Raw genomic sequence first — 17,093 nt, 5'->3', positions numbered from 1 at the left:
CACTTCCCAGGCAGTATACTAATACAGCTCGAGTGAGCCGAAAGGACGTCAATCAGTACAATCCCGCAAGACTTTTCAGTGCGCAGAGGATTTTCCTCACCTCAACCCTTTACCAGAGAGCAATCTGTTTTGGGGTCACAGGGCCTTTACGGCCAAGGTGACATGACAAACTGACTCGGGACCCATTGCAAACAAAGAACCCTGGGTATGAGTCAAGTCAATCGCTGCTCCTGGTTCTAAGGAGCTGAAATAAATATTCACCCCAAAGTAAAGGGTTTCGGACATATCTAAGAAGAGTATAGCTTTTCTAGCGTAATTCTCGGTGTCGAAGAAACTAACTGAATCACACATTACAAGTGCAGACTTCGAGGCAAAGAGGCTTTATTCATGATATCACGGGGAGCCAACGCTGACAAAAGATCAGGTCCGTAGTCTCCAATGAGTGCAAAAACAAGGCAATGCTTATTCGCACCATTATGGATTGAAACACAGTTGTTGCAAGCAGATAAGCACATACACAGTTTATCAAATCCCCTTAAGGCAGGTCATTATGTCATGTCATACGTCATAGTTCCACAGCTTATGGTTGCTGAGACATTATCTTTCAGTGGAATGTGTCTTAAGCTTCAGGTCAACATTGAACAGCTTCTAAGCTTTCTACAGATATGCAACAATTTGTCACATATCTCTTACTTGACATATTTTCCATCATTCCAACCTCTAATTCTTAGCTTTAGCTACATTCTACATCTAATTGCTCTTGACATTTTAATTATTCTTCCACACTCGGACTCAGAATTTTTGGAGAATAAGACCATACAATGATCTTAGTAATAATCTACTGGTGGAGAGCAAATGATGTAAATAGTGCAAGCACTCATCACTCCTATCTGCAAGGGCTGCAGCTAAGTGTAACAGCATTGTCTCAAGGGGGTTGTCCCTTAGTCGCTAACAGTACAAAACAGCCGTTTCAGATTTTAGTGCTTCCGTTTGTTTGAGCTGCATGCTATAGGCTTGTGGAACTGACTGGGCAATTCGAGAAATAGTCCTTGCTGAGTGCAGTGAATCGTGGCGCCCAACTTGCAAAGCGCTTGGTGTCCTAATAAGCTCATTGGGGAATGTTTGGCAATAACAAAGGTCTTGCGCAGACTATAATCCCCAATTTGTACAGGCACGGGATGGGCCAGGGGCTTAACCATAGGAATTCCGACTAGTCCTATGCTAGAAATCTTTTTAATTCCACAGAGGGGTGCACAGACGAAATTGTCGCGCCGGAATCAGTTAGAAAGTTTACTTTCCCGCCCTTAATTTCTATTTCTGCCACTGGGTCCTCCTGGGGAGAAGAGAATAATCTGATCATCGAAGCCTGTATCGACGCCCCTCCGTGGCACTCCTGTTGTCCCTGAGGGCAAGGGTTGTTGAGCGAAAAAGGGACACTCTGTTTCTGGTCTACTCCACAGGTCCCTTCCGCCCCGCTGCGTCAGTCCCTGGCCCAATGGCCTCTCTGTCTGCATTGCCGGCCGACATCCTGCTCTCTGTCTCTTCCCTGCCGTCTCTGGCCACGATCACCATTATGGGGCTTTCGTTGGTTACCTCTGTTGCTTCCATATCTAAACTACTGGACAAATTGGCCTTTAAGTTCATTTGATCTTTTTGTAAACAAAAACTGAAAGAACTGTGGATCCTGTCAATCAGAACAAAAACAAAGTTGCTGGAAAAGCCCAGCAGGTCTGGCAGCATCTGTGAAGGGAAAAACAGAGCTAACGTTTCGGGTCCGGTTCTGAGGAAGGGTCACCGGACCCGAAACGTTAACTCTGTTCTTTGCCTTCACAGATGCTGCCAGATCTGCCTAGCTTTTCCAGCAACTTTGTTTTTGTTCTTTTTGTAACCACGCCTTGCCTATCCATGTTGCTCAGAGACGTAATAATCTCGTTCCATCCTTAGTGCTGCTGCCAAGTCAGGTTCGCCAATTTAAAGGCATGTGCAGTATTAGGATCAAGGCAATTTAAAAGGGTTTGCATGGCTAGGGGTCCGTGCTGCTCAAGTGCCACATCTGCCGAGGATTCCCAAGTATCCTTAAATCTAACAATGAAGTCTGTTAACTGCTCACCCTTCTTCTGGATACATCTGGCCACTTCCCCAACATCACTATGCTGCCTGGCCCCGTTAATGATGGCCTCTTTGGCTCGTGTCTGGAGCCAGGTACCTCTGCTCTCGTTTCCCTGATCCTGATGGCTATCGTCAGGGACCCAATCACCATTACGGCCCAGAGGAACAGCAAACAAGTCCTTGACCTGGCGAGGAGGTCCCAGATGCAACTTTTAATAATAGTAGTACGTCCCCAGGCAGTGGGTTATAAATCTGACGTGTTTGGACCAGCCAATTGTGGAATGGAATCGGCTTTTTCAGAGGATTCAGGGCCTCATTTATCATACTTAGGACTACCGAGGGGGTCCAGGATCGCAAAACGGCTACTCTCCCACCATTATACAGGGATATTGTTCAACCGTACTACGAATGGGTACATCAGAGCCACTATCGGTAGTGCGATCCTGCCTCGCGGTGACCCTGCTCCTCGTCTGGACCCCTCCTATGCCCAAAGTGGTAGACAGGGGTGAAGAGGCCCCTATTTCAGAAAACTGGGGAGGTTGTGGGTCATTATAAGGAGGCAGGCGGTCCCTGACGGCAGCTGCCAACAGAATATCGTCCATAGCCTGATCTTTATTTTCATCACCCTGTTCTAATTTTGGATATATTCCCGCATCACATTTCTCTAATTTTGGATATAGTCCCGCGGCTGGGGCACTGGCCTTATTACCCTTTTTGATCTCATTACTTTTGTGTTTCTTGGGTTTCAGAGGCTGATGACATTTCGCCACATCCAACCATTTATCAAAGCAGGAAATCGTGTAATTATAGTCCCAATTGGGATCCCGATTTCCCACTTCTGTCTCACTTTCCAAAATTGTATCCTTTTCAAGTCGAACGTACCTCCGTAAGGCCAATCCTCGTGAGACCACCGATACAAATCACTGGAAAATATAACAGAGTACCTGCTGTCTCTGGTTTCTAGCAAAAACCTTATCGGTGGGTGATCCTGGAGGGACCAACGGGTCCCCAAGCAGCTTTCTTTGTTTTTCGATTTTCTTGATCTTCTTTATCGTTTTCTTTTTCATCTTCACGGGGAACTCTTTCTCCTCAGATTTCTTGGCTTCTTTTCCCATTCTGTTGCCCATCGTCTTTAACAATTCCCACTCACCAAGGGATCAAACTCTGAATTCAAATGAATGTTAATACTTTATATTTAGGTATCTTAACTCTATGTATTTCTATGTTCTAATTCACCCTTTCCCAACCCTGAGATCTCTTTATACCTCAGTCCTCGAATCTCCTGGACTCTTTCTTTTGTCTTAATAGTTCATTTATAATAAACTTGAGGATTTCTCAACGAGTTTCTGTCTTCCACACGTGGTATTGCCCGTGCCGTCTGTCCGGTCTCCCCAAGATCGGATCAGGGTAGCTCAACATGGGTCATCGGCCGGGGAAACTCGTATCCCTCTCTCACTTAGACAACAAGGTGCAGGGCTGGATGAACACAGCAGGCCAAGCAGCATCATAGGAGCAGAGAGGCTGACGTTTCGGGCCTAGACCCTTCATCAGAAAAGGGGGAGGGGAAGGGGGTTTTGAAATAAATAGGGAGAGAGTGGGAGGCGGATAGAAGAGGGATAGAGGAGAGGATAGGTGGAGAGGAAACAAACAGGTCGAAGAGGCGGGGATGGGGCCAGGAAAGGTGAGTGTAGGTAGGGAGTTAGGAAGGGGATAGGTCAGTCCAGGGAGGACGGACAGGTCAAGGGGGCGGGATGAGGTAGGTCGGTAGGAGATGGAGGTGCGGCTTGAGGTGGGAGGAGGGGATAGGTGGGAGGAAGAACAGGTTAGGGAGGCAGGGACGAGTTGGACTGGTTTTGGGATGCGGTGGGGGGAGGGGAGATTTTGAAACTTGTGAAATCCACATTGATACCATTGGGCTGCAGGGTTCCCAAGCGGAATATGAGTTGCTGTTCCTGCAACCTTCGGGTGGCATCGTTGTGGCACTGCAGGAGGCCCAGGATGGACATGTCGTCTGAGGAATGGGAGGGGGAGTTGAAATGGTTCGCGACTGGGAGGTGCAGTTGTTTGTTGCGAACCGAGCGTAGGTGTTCTGCAAAGCGGTCCCCGAGTCTCCGCTTGGTTTCCCCGATGTAGAGGAAGCCACACCGGGTACAGCGGATGCAGTATACCACATTGGCAGATGTGCAGGTGAACATCTGCTTGATGTGGAAAGTCTTCTTGGGGCCTGGGATGGGGGTGAGGGAGGAGGTATGGGGGCAGGTGTAGCACTTCCTGCGGTTGCAGGGAAAAGTGCCGGGTGTGGTGGAGCTGGAGGGGAGTGTGGAGCGGACAAGGGAGTCACGGAGAGAGTTGTCCCTCCGGAAAGCAGATAAGGGTGGGGAGGGAAAGATGTCTTTGGTGGTGGGGTCGGATTGCAGATGGCGGAAGTGTCGGAGGATGATGCGTTGGATCCGGAGGTTGGTGGGGTGGTACGTGAGGACGAGGGGGATTCTTTTTTGGTTTTTATTGCGTGGAGGGGGTGTGAGGGATGAGGTGCGGGAGATGTGGGAGACACGGTTGAGGGCGTTCTCGACCACCGAGGAGGGGAAGTTACGGTCCTTGAAAAACGAGGACAACTGAGATGTACGGGAGTGGAATGCCTCATCCTGGGAGCAGATGCGGCGGAGGCGAAGGAATTGGGAATAGGGGATAGCATTTTTGCAGGAAGGTGGGTGGGAGGAGGAGTATTCTAGGTAGCTGTGGGAGTCGGTGGGCTTGAAATGAATATCGGTTTCTAGGTGGTTGCCCGATATGGAGACAGAGAGGTCCAGGAAGGGGAGAGAGGTGTTAGAGATGGTCCAGGTAAATTTAAGGTTGGGGTGGAAGGTGTTGGTGAAGTGTATGAACTGTTCGAGCTCCTCGTGGGAGCACGAGGCGGCGCCCATACAGTCATCAATGTAACGGAGGAAGAGGTGGGGTTTAGGGCCGGTGTAGGTACGGAAGAGGGATTGTTCCACGTAACCTACAAAGAGGCAGGCGTAGCTTGGGCCCATGCGGGTACCCATGGCTACCCTTTTTATCAATTTGTTCGGATCCCATATACATACATATGTAATATATATAGATAGGGATCCTGCCGACTAAGCCAGATTGTCGAAGAGACTAAATTAATTACACACCAGAGGTCCAGACTTTGACACAAAGAGATTTTATTCATGATATCACGGAAAGTCAATACTGACAAAAGGTCAGGTTCCGAAGACTCCGACAAGCATAAAAAAGAAGCAGAATTTATACAGCGGTACAAACAAGTTAAAACAAACTGCAATTGTACTTTGTTCTATCAAGGCAAGGTAGTTACTTAGGCAACCAGACATATATTAATTTAAGCAGAATGTGGTGAAGATAAGAATATACAGATGCTGCGAGCTCTTGCTTTTTGCTATCTATCCTACATGACTTTTCAGACTCGGAAAAGCAGGGTGCAGGTACAGCAATATGCACTGTTTCATAAAACTAAAGTTTCTCTACTTCATGCTCCTACTCATGTATTATTTTAACTCATTACTACTCAACCTTAATTAAACAGTCTCGACATACAATTATTCCACACCATGCTTCCTATATTCTCATCCAAATCATTCATATAAATGACTAACAAAAGACCCAGGCCTCCTTTCCGAAAAGCAACCCTCCACCATTACTCTCTGTCTCCTGCCATTAAGCTAATTATGTATCCAATTGGCAAGCTCACCCTGAATCCCATGTGACCTAACTTTACGAATTCGTCTACCATGTTGAACCTTGTCAAAGGCTTTACTGAAATCCAAATAAACAGTGTCTATTGCTCTGCCTTCTTCAACCTTTTTGGTAACTACCTCAAAAATACTCAATCAAGTATGTGAGACATGATTTTCCTCATAGAAAACCATGCTGACTATCCCTAACCAAATTTTGCCTCTCTAAATGTCCATAAGTCCTATCTTTTATTAACATCTCCAACAATTTACCCACAACCGAAGTCAGACTCACAGGTCTATAGTTCCCTGGTTTCTCCTTACAACTGTTCTTAAACAAAGGTACAATATTACCCACCCTCCAGTCATCAGGCACCTCACCCGCAGTTATAGATTGTGCAAATATTTAAGGTTCTTGTGAAGATTTGTAGCTTGGGTTGTGGGTGAGGTTGTTGACTTGCTCACCGAGCTGCCTGGTTATCATACAGACGTTTCATCACCATTCAGTGCGGCCTCCGATGAAGCGATATTGTTCTACTCCGCTTAGTATTTATATTATCCGGTCTGTTGAGATGTTTTGTGTCATTTCCAGTTCTTTTTTGCAAGGGTTTGTACATAGGGTCTAATTCCACATGTTTATTGATTGCATTATTGGTGGAAAATCGTGCATCTAGGAATTCCCATATGCGTCTGTGGTTGGCTTGAGCTAGGATGGCCACATCATCCCAGTTAAATTGATGGCCTTCATTGTCTGAGTGTACTGAAATGAAACCACAAACTTTCCCTCATTCTTCATTTTCTTTCTCCCCCTTTTTTCTCAAACTTACGTAATAAAGAAAGCTGTTTGGCAGGAGGCAGCTTCAATGGGCTCTGTAGTAGTAGTGGCATCTTCAGAGGCAGCGTGGCTACAGAGTCAGTCGGTTGGCCTGTGAAGCCTGGAGTGGGACTCCCGTTGCCACGTGGAGTGGGCCCCTGGCAGCAGCACTGGTGTCCTCGAGAATGGGACACTCTTGGCGGCACGGCATGGGCTGTTGTCATCCGGAGCGGGACACTCTCGGCAGCATGGCATGGGCTGGGAAGGCTGGAGCGGGACACTGGTGGGGGTATGCTGTAGCAGCAAAGAAGAAAATGTTGGACTCTATAAGTTATCGTTCTTTTATTTCATTCTAAGTTAATGTGAATGGTGTCTATGTATGGGTGACAGTAAAAACTTTTCACTGTATTTTATATTGAATGCATGTGACAATGATGGATATTCTCATATTAAGGATGGGGATATCTGTGGAACATCCTCCTTCAGTGAGTTATATAAATTTCCACCACCATTTACAACAATGTAGTACGACAGCAGAACTTAAATCTGATCCATTGGTTGTGGGATCATTTAGCTTTGTGTACAACTTGTTGGTTATGCTATTTGGCATGCATGTAGTCCTGTTTGATAGCTTCACCAGGTAAACTCATTTTTAGGTATGTCTAGTGCTGTTTCCGGCATCCCTTCCTGCACTACCCATTGAACCAGGGTTGATCGCCTCGCTTAATGGTAATGGTTGAGTAGGGGATATACCAGGCCATGAGGTTGCAGATTGTGCTGGAATACAGTTCTGCTGCTGTTGATGGCCCACAGTACCTCATGGATGCTCAGTCTTGAGTTGCTAGATCTGTTTGAAGTCTGTTCCTTTAGCATAGTGATAGTGCCACACAACAAGATGGAGGGTATTCTCAATGTGAATGCAGGACATTGTCTCCAAAAGGATTGTGCGGTGGCCACTCTGCCCGATACTGTCATGCATTGCAGCCAGCAGATCGGTAAGGATGACATCATGTATGTTTTTCTCTCTTGTTGATTCCCTCACCACCTGCCATAGATCCAATCTATCAGCAACCCTATTTAGGACCTGACCAGCTCATTCAGTAGTGCTGCGTCCAAGCCAATCTTGGTGGTGGACATTGAAATTCCCCACCCAGAGTACATTTTTCTCCCTTGCCACTCTCATTGCTTCCTTCAATTGTTGCTCAACATTAAGGGTAGTGATTCATCACCTGAGAGAGGACAGTACTTGGAGGTTTCTTTGCCGATTTTAACCTGAAACCATGAGACATCAAGGGGTCTGGTGTCAATGTTGAGGATTTCCAGAGCAAACCCTTCCCTCCAGACCTCCACTGGGTCTGTCCTGTCAGTGGGGCAGGACATATGAAGGGATAGTGACAGTGATGTCTGGGACATTGTCTGCAAGGTATGATTCCATGCGTATAACTTTGTCAAGCTGTTGATTGACTACTCCATGAGTAGTTTTGGCACTGGCCCCCAAGTAATTGGTCAGAACTTTGAGTATAGGAGTTGGGACATCGTGTTGTGGCTGTACAGTGAGGCCACTTCTGGAATACTGTGTACAATTGTGGACACCCTACTATAGGAAGAATGTTGTTAAACTGAACGGGTTCAGAAAAGATTTACAAGAATGTTGCTGGGACTGGAACTTTGAGTTATAGGGAGAAGCTGAATAGGCTGGGGCTTTTTCCCCCTGGAGCGTCAGAGGCTGAGGAGTGACATTATGGAGGTTTATACAATCATGAGGGGCACCTATAGGGTGAATAGCCAAGTTCTTTTTCCCAGAGTAGGGAGTCCAAAACTAAAGGGCATAGGTTTAGGGGAAAGGGGAAAGAATTGAAATGGACCCGAGAGGTAATTTTAAAATGCAGAGGATAGTGCGTGTACAGAACGAGCTGTCAGTGGAAGAGATGGAGGCTGGTACAATTACAACATTTAACAGGCATCTAGATGGGTATATGATTAGGAAGGGTTTAGAGGGATGTGGGCCAAATGCTAGAAAATGACAGCAGGTCAGATTGGGATGTCTGGTTGGCACAGACATGTTGGACTGAAGGGTTGGTTTCCAGGCTGTATTATTCTATGACTCTATGATAGTAAGGAGGACTTTACAGAGTCAACAGGGCTGTTTCTGGTACAGTTTCCTTGGTACTATAACATTATATGACTCTGCTTAGCTTCATTTGACAAAGAAATACATCATGGGATTACACACAGAGTGTAGACAAAAACCTAATGTTTTAGACTTTAAGCTGTAAGGATGAGGGGCCCTTGTTTAGCTTGTGTGTAGCTCATGTCTAGACTTCCAAGGTTGAAGAAGACAGAGCTGGCTGTTTCACCCTTTCCAAGAAATGATAACCAAAGCTGTGTCCTTGTTCTGGTGTGTTTTAATTTGTCTTGAAGTGCAGCAATTAATTAATGTAACCTTTGTATTTGAGTTAATTTTGCAAATTTGCAAATTCTTACAATTGTATAATCCATTAGACTTTTAACATAACTTGTGTAACAATTTCCTGAGATTAGTATTTTCTGTCTGGTACGTTCTCATCTTATTATTAATTTTGCTTTTAAAGTGTAACTGTTTCTAAGCATTCAAACACAGCAGAAGCAAAATAAACATTAGATAATGGATGACTCTAAGGAAAAAGAAAATGGTCAGTGATAAATAAGTGTCTGTTTTAATAGGAGCATCAACAATTAAACAAATATTGAGGCAAGAGCTCAAGGACATCAATCATTGGGTCTTAATTGTGAATGCTTTGTTTCCCTTAACAGTAAGGAACCTTTCAAACTATCCTGTTATCTGAGTATTTTTTTATTTACCTGTTAGAAGTGGATGTTGCTGGCTGGCGAGTACTTTTACTGCCCATCCATTGTTGTCCTTGTGAAGGTGGTGGTGAGCTTCTTTCTTAATCACTGAAGTTCATGTGGTATACATAGACTCACAATGCCATTAGGGAAGGAATTCCAAGATGCTGACACAGCAACAGAGAGGTGACAGCCAAATGGTATAGTCGCTGGACTGTTAATCTAGAGGCCCAGGTAATGTTCTGGGATCCCAGGTTTGAATCCCACCACAGTAGGTAGTGGAATTTGAATTCAATAAAAATCTGGAATTAAGTGTTTAGTGATGGCCATTGTCAACTGTTGTAAAAATCCACTAATGTCCTCTCAAATGTGAAAAATCAGTTCATGGAGACTTGATGTATGTAAAATTCCCGTTGCTTTGTAGCCCTCACCTGAAGTACCATTGGGGCTGCAGGATTTGTTGTTTCTCATATGTTTGATCCTGTTGCAGCTTTCTCATGACGGTGACTCATCCATGGATTCTACTACAGGGCACTGGGGGATAGATTGGAAGGGAAGAGCTGACCCTGAGGATTCATGTTTGAGGAGTTGTTCAAAATGTTTTTTCTGGTGTTAACAGATGGAATTGTCATCTTTAAGAAGAGAAACACCATTCTGTGAAAGAATGGGATTTTGTTCATATCATCGTGATATGTCGATAATTTTTAAGAGAAACTTCGCACGTTTAAATGATCAGCATATTGTTAGATCTCTCAGGCTTTCTTTTCACACCATATGTCCTTCTGGACTTGCCTGTGAAATACTGCCTTCTTGAGTTGTTCTGCTCATCAATGAAGGCTGACCATTTTTGTTCCAGGATGTCACATAATTGAGCATAATGTTCATTGAGCCAGCCTTGGTAATGACGTGCTCACACCCAATGGTCTGGGCACAAGAGTTTAGTACAGCTGACTTTATGTTGATTTCACTGCTTGGAATTGAGTTGGAAGTGCGAAAATTTTCCAGATTGGTTGTGAGCTGCATCTGGAATTCCTCTCTTTGATCTAAGTGTTTTCAGGCTGAGACATTGATGTTCTTTCTCTTGGACTTTGGACTTTGTGATGTCTTGGTGTTGGGTGGGTGGATGTTCATCACTGATTGAACAAGTCAATGACCTGTTCAGTAGCACCACTTCCCTACATAGGCTGAGTGATACTGACATCACTTAGAACTTTGATTTGGCTTTAGATCTACCAGAGGAAACTTCAACATGGTCTTTATTGGCAGACATATCCGAAAACATTATTAAGGACAACAACAGGAATTCTTCATTACATTAATTGATGCGACTGAAGTATTTGACTCCATAAATCATGGGACTGTTTGGATTCCATTCTGATGATTTGGTTGTCCAATGAACTTCTTCATAATCTAACTGTAACTCTTGAGTGGGAGATTAGAAGCAGAAACCTTCAAAATCCAGACTAGTGTTAAACAAGGCTGTTTGGTAGCCTCCATTCTATTTACAATCTACTTGACAGTAGCTATTCACCTCATCAAAGAACAACTGCCCTCTGGTGTCAGTATGAAATGTCTTCTTGATGGGAAGATCTCCATGGCAAAATTAAACTGATCACCACTAATTCACATGATCTACAGTTTACAAATAATAGCGGTGCTATTGTTCATTTTGCGACAGATGTGCAAGTCACTCTCAATCTCTTCAGTTCTCCATACAAGAAATTCAGCACAAATGGACTTGACTTGTAGGTAAAATTAACACATGAAATTGTGAGAGTGAGCATCTCCTAATGCCACTGGTCCACACACACCAGTGGCATCAGTACTGGTTGATTGCCCCTATCCTCATTGATGTTGTTGGCTTTTCATTAAATCTTTATCTTCACTTTGGGCCTTTATCAGACTAGTATAGGTGGATATAGGGAACCTTTATCCAAGCATGCGGGGGGCACCAGGGGTGGGTTTATAATCATATTCCCTGCCTTGATCCAAATAGTATGTGGCTTCACCCTCAACCGATCCCTAATTGGGATCATCCCTTTCGTCCCCTAATCTCAGTACGAGTCCTAAAGAACAGAGTAACTGTCTCTGGCTGGAAAGTTGACTTCAAGACATCAATCTCTCGGCATTTAGAATGATCAGCTCTTTGCATTTGTTAATTAAGTTGCACTTGATTCAGTACTTTAAGCGCTGCCTGGAGATCTTTACATTTGCCTTCAAGTTCCAGAGTTTTAACTTCTGACTCCTGAACCTGCCTTTCTGCTTTCTTGGCATTCCCGTTCATTGTCTCAAAATTACATTGATAACATGAAAGGTAAACTATCTTCTGATTGTGCATCTCTGAGCATTTAACCTTTTCAATTAATTCTGTGTCTTCTAATCGGAAAACTGTCCTCTCCTGAGTGGAAATCTCTAGGGCTTCAAGTTTCTGTTTTAGCTTTGCATTTTCTAACTGTAAGTCTATATTTTCTGACTTCAACTCACTTATCCCAACATTTCTAGGTTTTAATGCGTACTTGATGTACAAGTTTCTGCATAAAACAAAAAATTCCAATCAGCCCATACTCTTTGGGTGTGTGCATTCCCAAGACTTCCAAACTGACTCTAAGAAACGGTGTGCTACAAGTTTCACAGTATTCTGTCCACTTTGGCAGTTTCTTATTCAAATATTCCTGAAACAAGTTTTCCCAATTGTTGTGGGTAAATTACCACAAGCTACCTTTAATTTGGTAATTTATTAAGAAATCTCACAGACAATCAAATACTGAAACAATGGTTTAAACTTCATTGCATGTAGCAACCAAAATAATGACCCCTCAAGTTAGCAAATTAAGCTTAGCTATTACCTGATTATTGATGGAATTTAACGACAATTCCAATCAACTGTGTCTATCTCTGTGTATGTCTGGGGTTCAATCCTTGTGCAGTATTGTTCTGAAGTCACTAAGTCTACAGCTTGCTTTGTAATCAGGAGGGAAAGTCTGGAAAGTCGCAACCCGGCTTCACTGTTCCTTGTTACATTTGCTGTTAGCAATCTGTTTGAAACACTGCCTATTCTGCCATTAATTTTTTAAATTCTTCTGCCAGACAATTAGTTGTCCTTGTGGCATAAGACAGCCAGTTATCAAGCTGTTGTTAAAACAGTTTGTTTATGCAGCTTTGACTCCTTTTCCAGCATGGCTAATTGACACATTGCTTTTAATTCCTGGTTCCTTTATCTCAGGAAATGTTTTATTCCAGAAAGAGTTATTTTTAATTCTTTCAATCCACGAACAGTAATTAAAGTTTTGAAATTTACGTTGTCACAAAGTATTCTTCAATATGGAGCAGTATTGATTCATCAGCTGAGGGAGGAAGGTACATTGTAATCAGCAGGAGGTTTCTTGCCCATGTTTAACCTGAAACCATGAGACTTCATGGGGTTTAGAGTCAATGTTGAGGACTCCCAGGGCAACTCCCTCATTACTGCACACCACTGTGCCGTCACCTCCACTGGGTCTGTCCTGTCAGGGGGACAGGATATATTCAAAGATGGTGGTGTCGAGGACATTGTTTGTAGGGTGTGATTCGTGAGTATGACTGTTTCAGGCTGTTGCCTGACTAGTCTGTAAGAGAGCTCTCCAATTTTGGCACTAGTCCCCAGATGTTAGTGAGGAGCAATTTGAAGGGTTGACAGGGCTTTTTCTGCTGTTATCTTTCCCAGTCCCTAGGCCAATACCAGGAGGTCTATCTGGTTTCATTTCTTTGTGGAGCTATCAATACAACTGAGTGGCCTGCTAGACAGAGGGAGTTGACAGTCAACCACATTGCTGTGGCTCTGGAGTCACATGTAGGCCAGACCAGGCGAGGATGGGTGATTTCCTTTTCTGTAGAACATGAGTGAACCAAATAGGCTTTTCCGTTAATCAATGTAGAAGGTGCATATGAGGGAATGATTAAACCAGCGTGACACCTACAGAAGCATTGTGGTAAATGTACGGCCAGAGAGTTGAGAATTAGAAAGTGCTTTATATCTCTGTCCAATTCACCTGGTGGAAGAGAGTCTTCCAGGACTGTAAACTGATTGGTCCATTTACCAGGTCCAGGGAAGGCAATGGTCTAGTGGTATTATCGCTGGACTGTTAATCCAGAGACCTGGATAACATTCTGGGACCCCGGTTTGAATCCCGCCATGGCAGATGGTGGAATTTGAATTCAATAAAAATATCTGGAATTAAAAACCTAATGATGACAATGAATCCATTGTTGATTGTCAGGAAAAACCCAGCTGGCTCACTAATGTCCTTTAGGGAAGGAAACTGCCATCCTTGCCTGGTCTGGCCTACATGTGAGTCTAGGCCGACAGCAATGTGGTTGATTCTGAACTGCCCTCTGGACAATTAGGGATGGGCAATCAATGCTGCCTAGCCAGTGATGTCCTCATTCCGTTAAAGAATAATAATAAAAAGCACTATGTGATCATTGGACCTCTGTAACCATCGGTGCATTTGTTCATCTAGCGTCACTAAAGTTCAGTTTCATTTCTGACCATTGGAATTGGGAGCTGACTAAAGCACAGGGATTTTAAAGAAACTTCTATCTGTAATATTCTGAGAGGTTTCCCCTGATGTTAGTGTGTGTGTGTTAGTCAAGTGAGCCAGCTCTCAGGAATGGGTATAGGGTAGAATCGGACTCTGCTTTTGTTGGTGATGTGAATTATAGACAGATCGTCTTCAGGTAATGCATGTTCAATGAATACCATGGGAATGTTTGTATCCTCCTGTCTGGGAGGACTACTATCCTGAGTATAGTGAGGGAATGGGGGTGAGTCTCTACAGACCTGAGTTCCCTCAGTCCATCATAGCTTGATGTAATAATGGTCAGATATGTTCACCTTACACTCTTCAAAGATTCATTTCATGCTCTGGGAAAGATCTTGAGTAATTTTCAAATGCTTTGTTAAGTTGCTTGGATGATTTGAAGGTTTGATGTACAGTGAACATTGTTTTGTTGTTTGTCTGTTGTTTTTTCAATCTTCTGTATAGATGTATATCTCACAATAAATTCATGTTTAGCTTAACCCAAGCAAATCAATTTCTTAGCCAGTTGTAAAATCCTGAAGAACTGCAGATGCTGTAAATCAGGAACAAAAACAAAGTTGCTGGAAAAGCTCAGCAGGTCTGGCAGCATCTGAGTGTAAAAACAGAGTTAACATTTCGGGTGCCGTGAACCTTCCTTAGGAGTTCTGAGGAAGGGTCACTGGACCCGAAACATTAACTCCTTTTTCTCCTTCACAGATGCTGCCAGATCTGCTGAGCTTTTCCAGCAACTTTGTTTTTGTGTCCTAGCCAGTTGTGTTTTTCACACCAAAACACTCAGGCTCCAAAACTAAGTGTCCTGTACACATATATTGGTCAGTGTCACTGTGAGCTGGGATACTTTATCCAGGCGTTCATAATTTCCGTTTCTCATGAAGCATCCACATTCCTAAGAAAGGAATTCTTGTATTAATATATCAACTTTCACAACCTTGGGGTATTAAATGTCTGATATCAGCATCTGAAGCTCCGCAATATTTGTGCACCACTAGATGCAATGTATCTGAGGACTGTATCCCATTATTGGTTGGATTCTGCTGTAAAACCCAGCATCTTGATGACATTAAGGTCAGTGATCCCGGAGTGTCTGAGTGACTGAGGCAGGTGAGTCTTGATTCTCATCTCAGTGTGAGAGTGATCAGTTAATCTGATACTCCAAGGACAGTCTAGACAAAATTTGACTGTGTATCTAACCCGTTCTGTACCTTTCCTGACAGTATTTAATGGGACAGTGTAAACATAGAGAGATTATTTCAAATTAATGTTAAATATGGAGAAGTTAATCCCTTAAATTAATATCTGAACTTCTTAAAAGTAATGAGGGTTGCTGTATCTATCACCCTTTCAGACAGTAAGTTCCAGATTCTCACTACCTCCTGAGTTAAAAAAGACTTTAAAACTCTGCTGCCTGGTTATTGACCTCACTGTTCAGTGAAGTAAGATTGAAACAATCCTATTAGTTGCCTCTGCCACTTCCCTCCCTTCCACTAACCCACCGGGACAAATTTCCATTTGTGTTACAAAATAAATTAAACTTTTGTGAGTTTTAGCACTGTTTCATTAAACATCAGCTAGGAAGTTGGTACCAATCACAGAAATGACTACAGCTACAGATGGGAATAGTGAGAGTGGTGACTTTCTGCTGACTGTGCCTGTTTGAGGCGGCCCTTCAATTTACACTCAGAGTTTTTGGGTGTTCATGCACCAACAGTCAGACATATTCAAGACTCCAGTCTACATGCTGTGGACAGCAATTATTTCAGCAAACTACAGGCCAACAGATTGTAGTTTATTTCAATTGTGTCTTAGGAACAGGACAAACAGCTAAGAATGCTTTAATGTAGTAATAACTACAAAGATTCTATTTTGTATTTTCACTTACATGGTTTGAGATGCAGCACTTTCTAGCCCTCTCATCATTAATAATGCTGGTGGAGGAGAGCTAACAGAGAGAGAGAGACAGAACAGGGGTGAAAAAGGAGATTGAGGAGGGAGGAGAGTTAGGAAACGGGATCATGTGGAAGAAGAGAGAGAGCGGAAGTAGGTGGGAGAGGAAGGGGAATATAGAAGAGTTAATTGATACACACCCCCCCGCCCAATTCTCAGTCTTTTCTCCTGTGCCCTTCCTCCTCTGACCCCCACCATTACATATCATCACTGCCTTGGATCCTGTGAGTCTTCCTATTGAATTAGCTTCATTGTCACATGTACTCACATGAATACAGTGCGAAAGTTTACAAGTCGCCACTTATGGCACCATCTTAGATATGTCTTAGATACATAAGTACAGAATCTTAGTTACAAAGCAGAAAAATAAGGAAAACAAAGTTTAAAAGTTAAATATTACAGTCCTTCTTACCAAGTTGAAAAACAAAGAAACAAAGTTAACACCACAGTCCATAAGCACTTAGCCACGCTGGACACCCTACAAGGGTTCGACATCCCCCATTTTGGGCTTGACCTCACCTTGCAGCCTGATCCCGCTCTTGCCACTGGCCGCCTTGTGTAGCTTGATCCCACTAGTGCCACCTACATTTGCCGTGGCCTCAAAGAAGAAAAAGATGAAGATGAAAGAGAAAAGAAGAAAGAAAAGGATAAAGAAGGATGTGGCCAGCCTGGTGCTGAGGAGCAGATAGGTTCATGAGCCAGATGCTGCCTGCTCTGCCATTGCTGCCATTTTAAATGGGCAAATCTGATCTGCTATCAAACACATCCAACACTATACATCCCACACTGATGTTGTCAGTTTGAAAGCCTCGGAGGAAGAACAATGCTATTCCCACACTAGAAATTTCTGTCAAACCAAATTGGACCAAAGGGTCTGTTTCTGTGCTGTTTGACAATTATTATATTCTTCTATTATTTTATTGACTCTATAAACCAGGGGAACTGAGACAGCAGCTGCAATAAGTGAGGTTTTATTCAGATGGGACAATGACAAGTTTAAATCTCCACCTGATTTGCTGCTCAAAGTCACCTCCATTTCACCGGTCAGTTTCCCAAGCTTCAGGAAACTCATGTTGCTGCAGAAATATTTGGATTGACTGTGAG

General features: G+C 43.6%; 1 protein-coding gene across 1 annotated transcript in view; it reads left to right on the top strand.

Moving 5' to 3' along the window:
- LOC109934527 (zinc finger protein 850-like) overlaps positions 1-17,093 on the top strand; it is a 38,289-nt gene that overhangs the window by 4,502 nt on the left and 16,694 nt on the right. The gene's annotated exons all lie outside the window — the stretch shown is intronic.

Source organism: Rhincodon typus, chromosome 35, assembly GCF_021869965.1.
Source record: "Rhincodon typus isolate 14 chromosome 35, sRhiTyp1.1, whole genome shotgun sequence".
In the NCBI taxonomy this organism is placed as follows: Eukaryota; Metazoa; Chordata; class Chondrichthyes; order Orectolobiformes; family Rhincodontidae; genus Rhincodon; species Rhincodon typus.
Note: the sequence above shows the minus strand (reverse complement) of the source record. Positions and strands in the feature narration are given on the sequence as shown.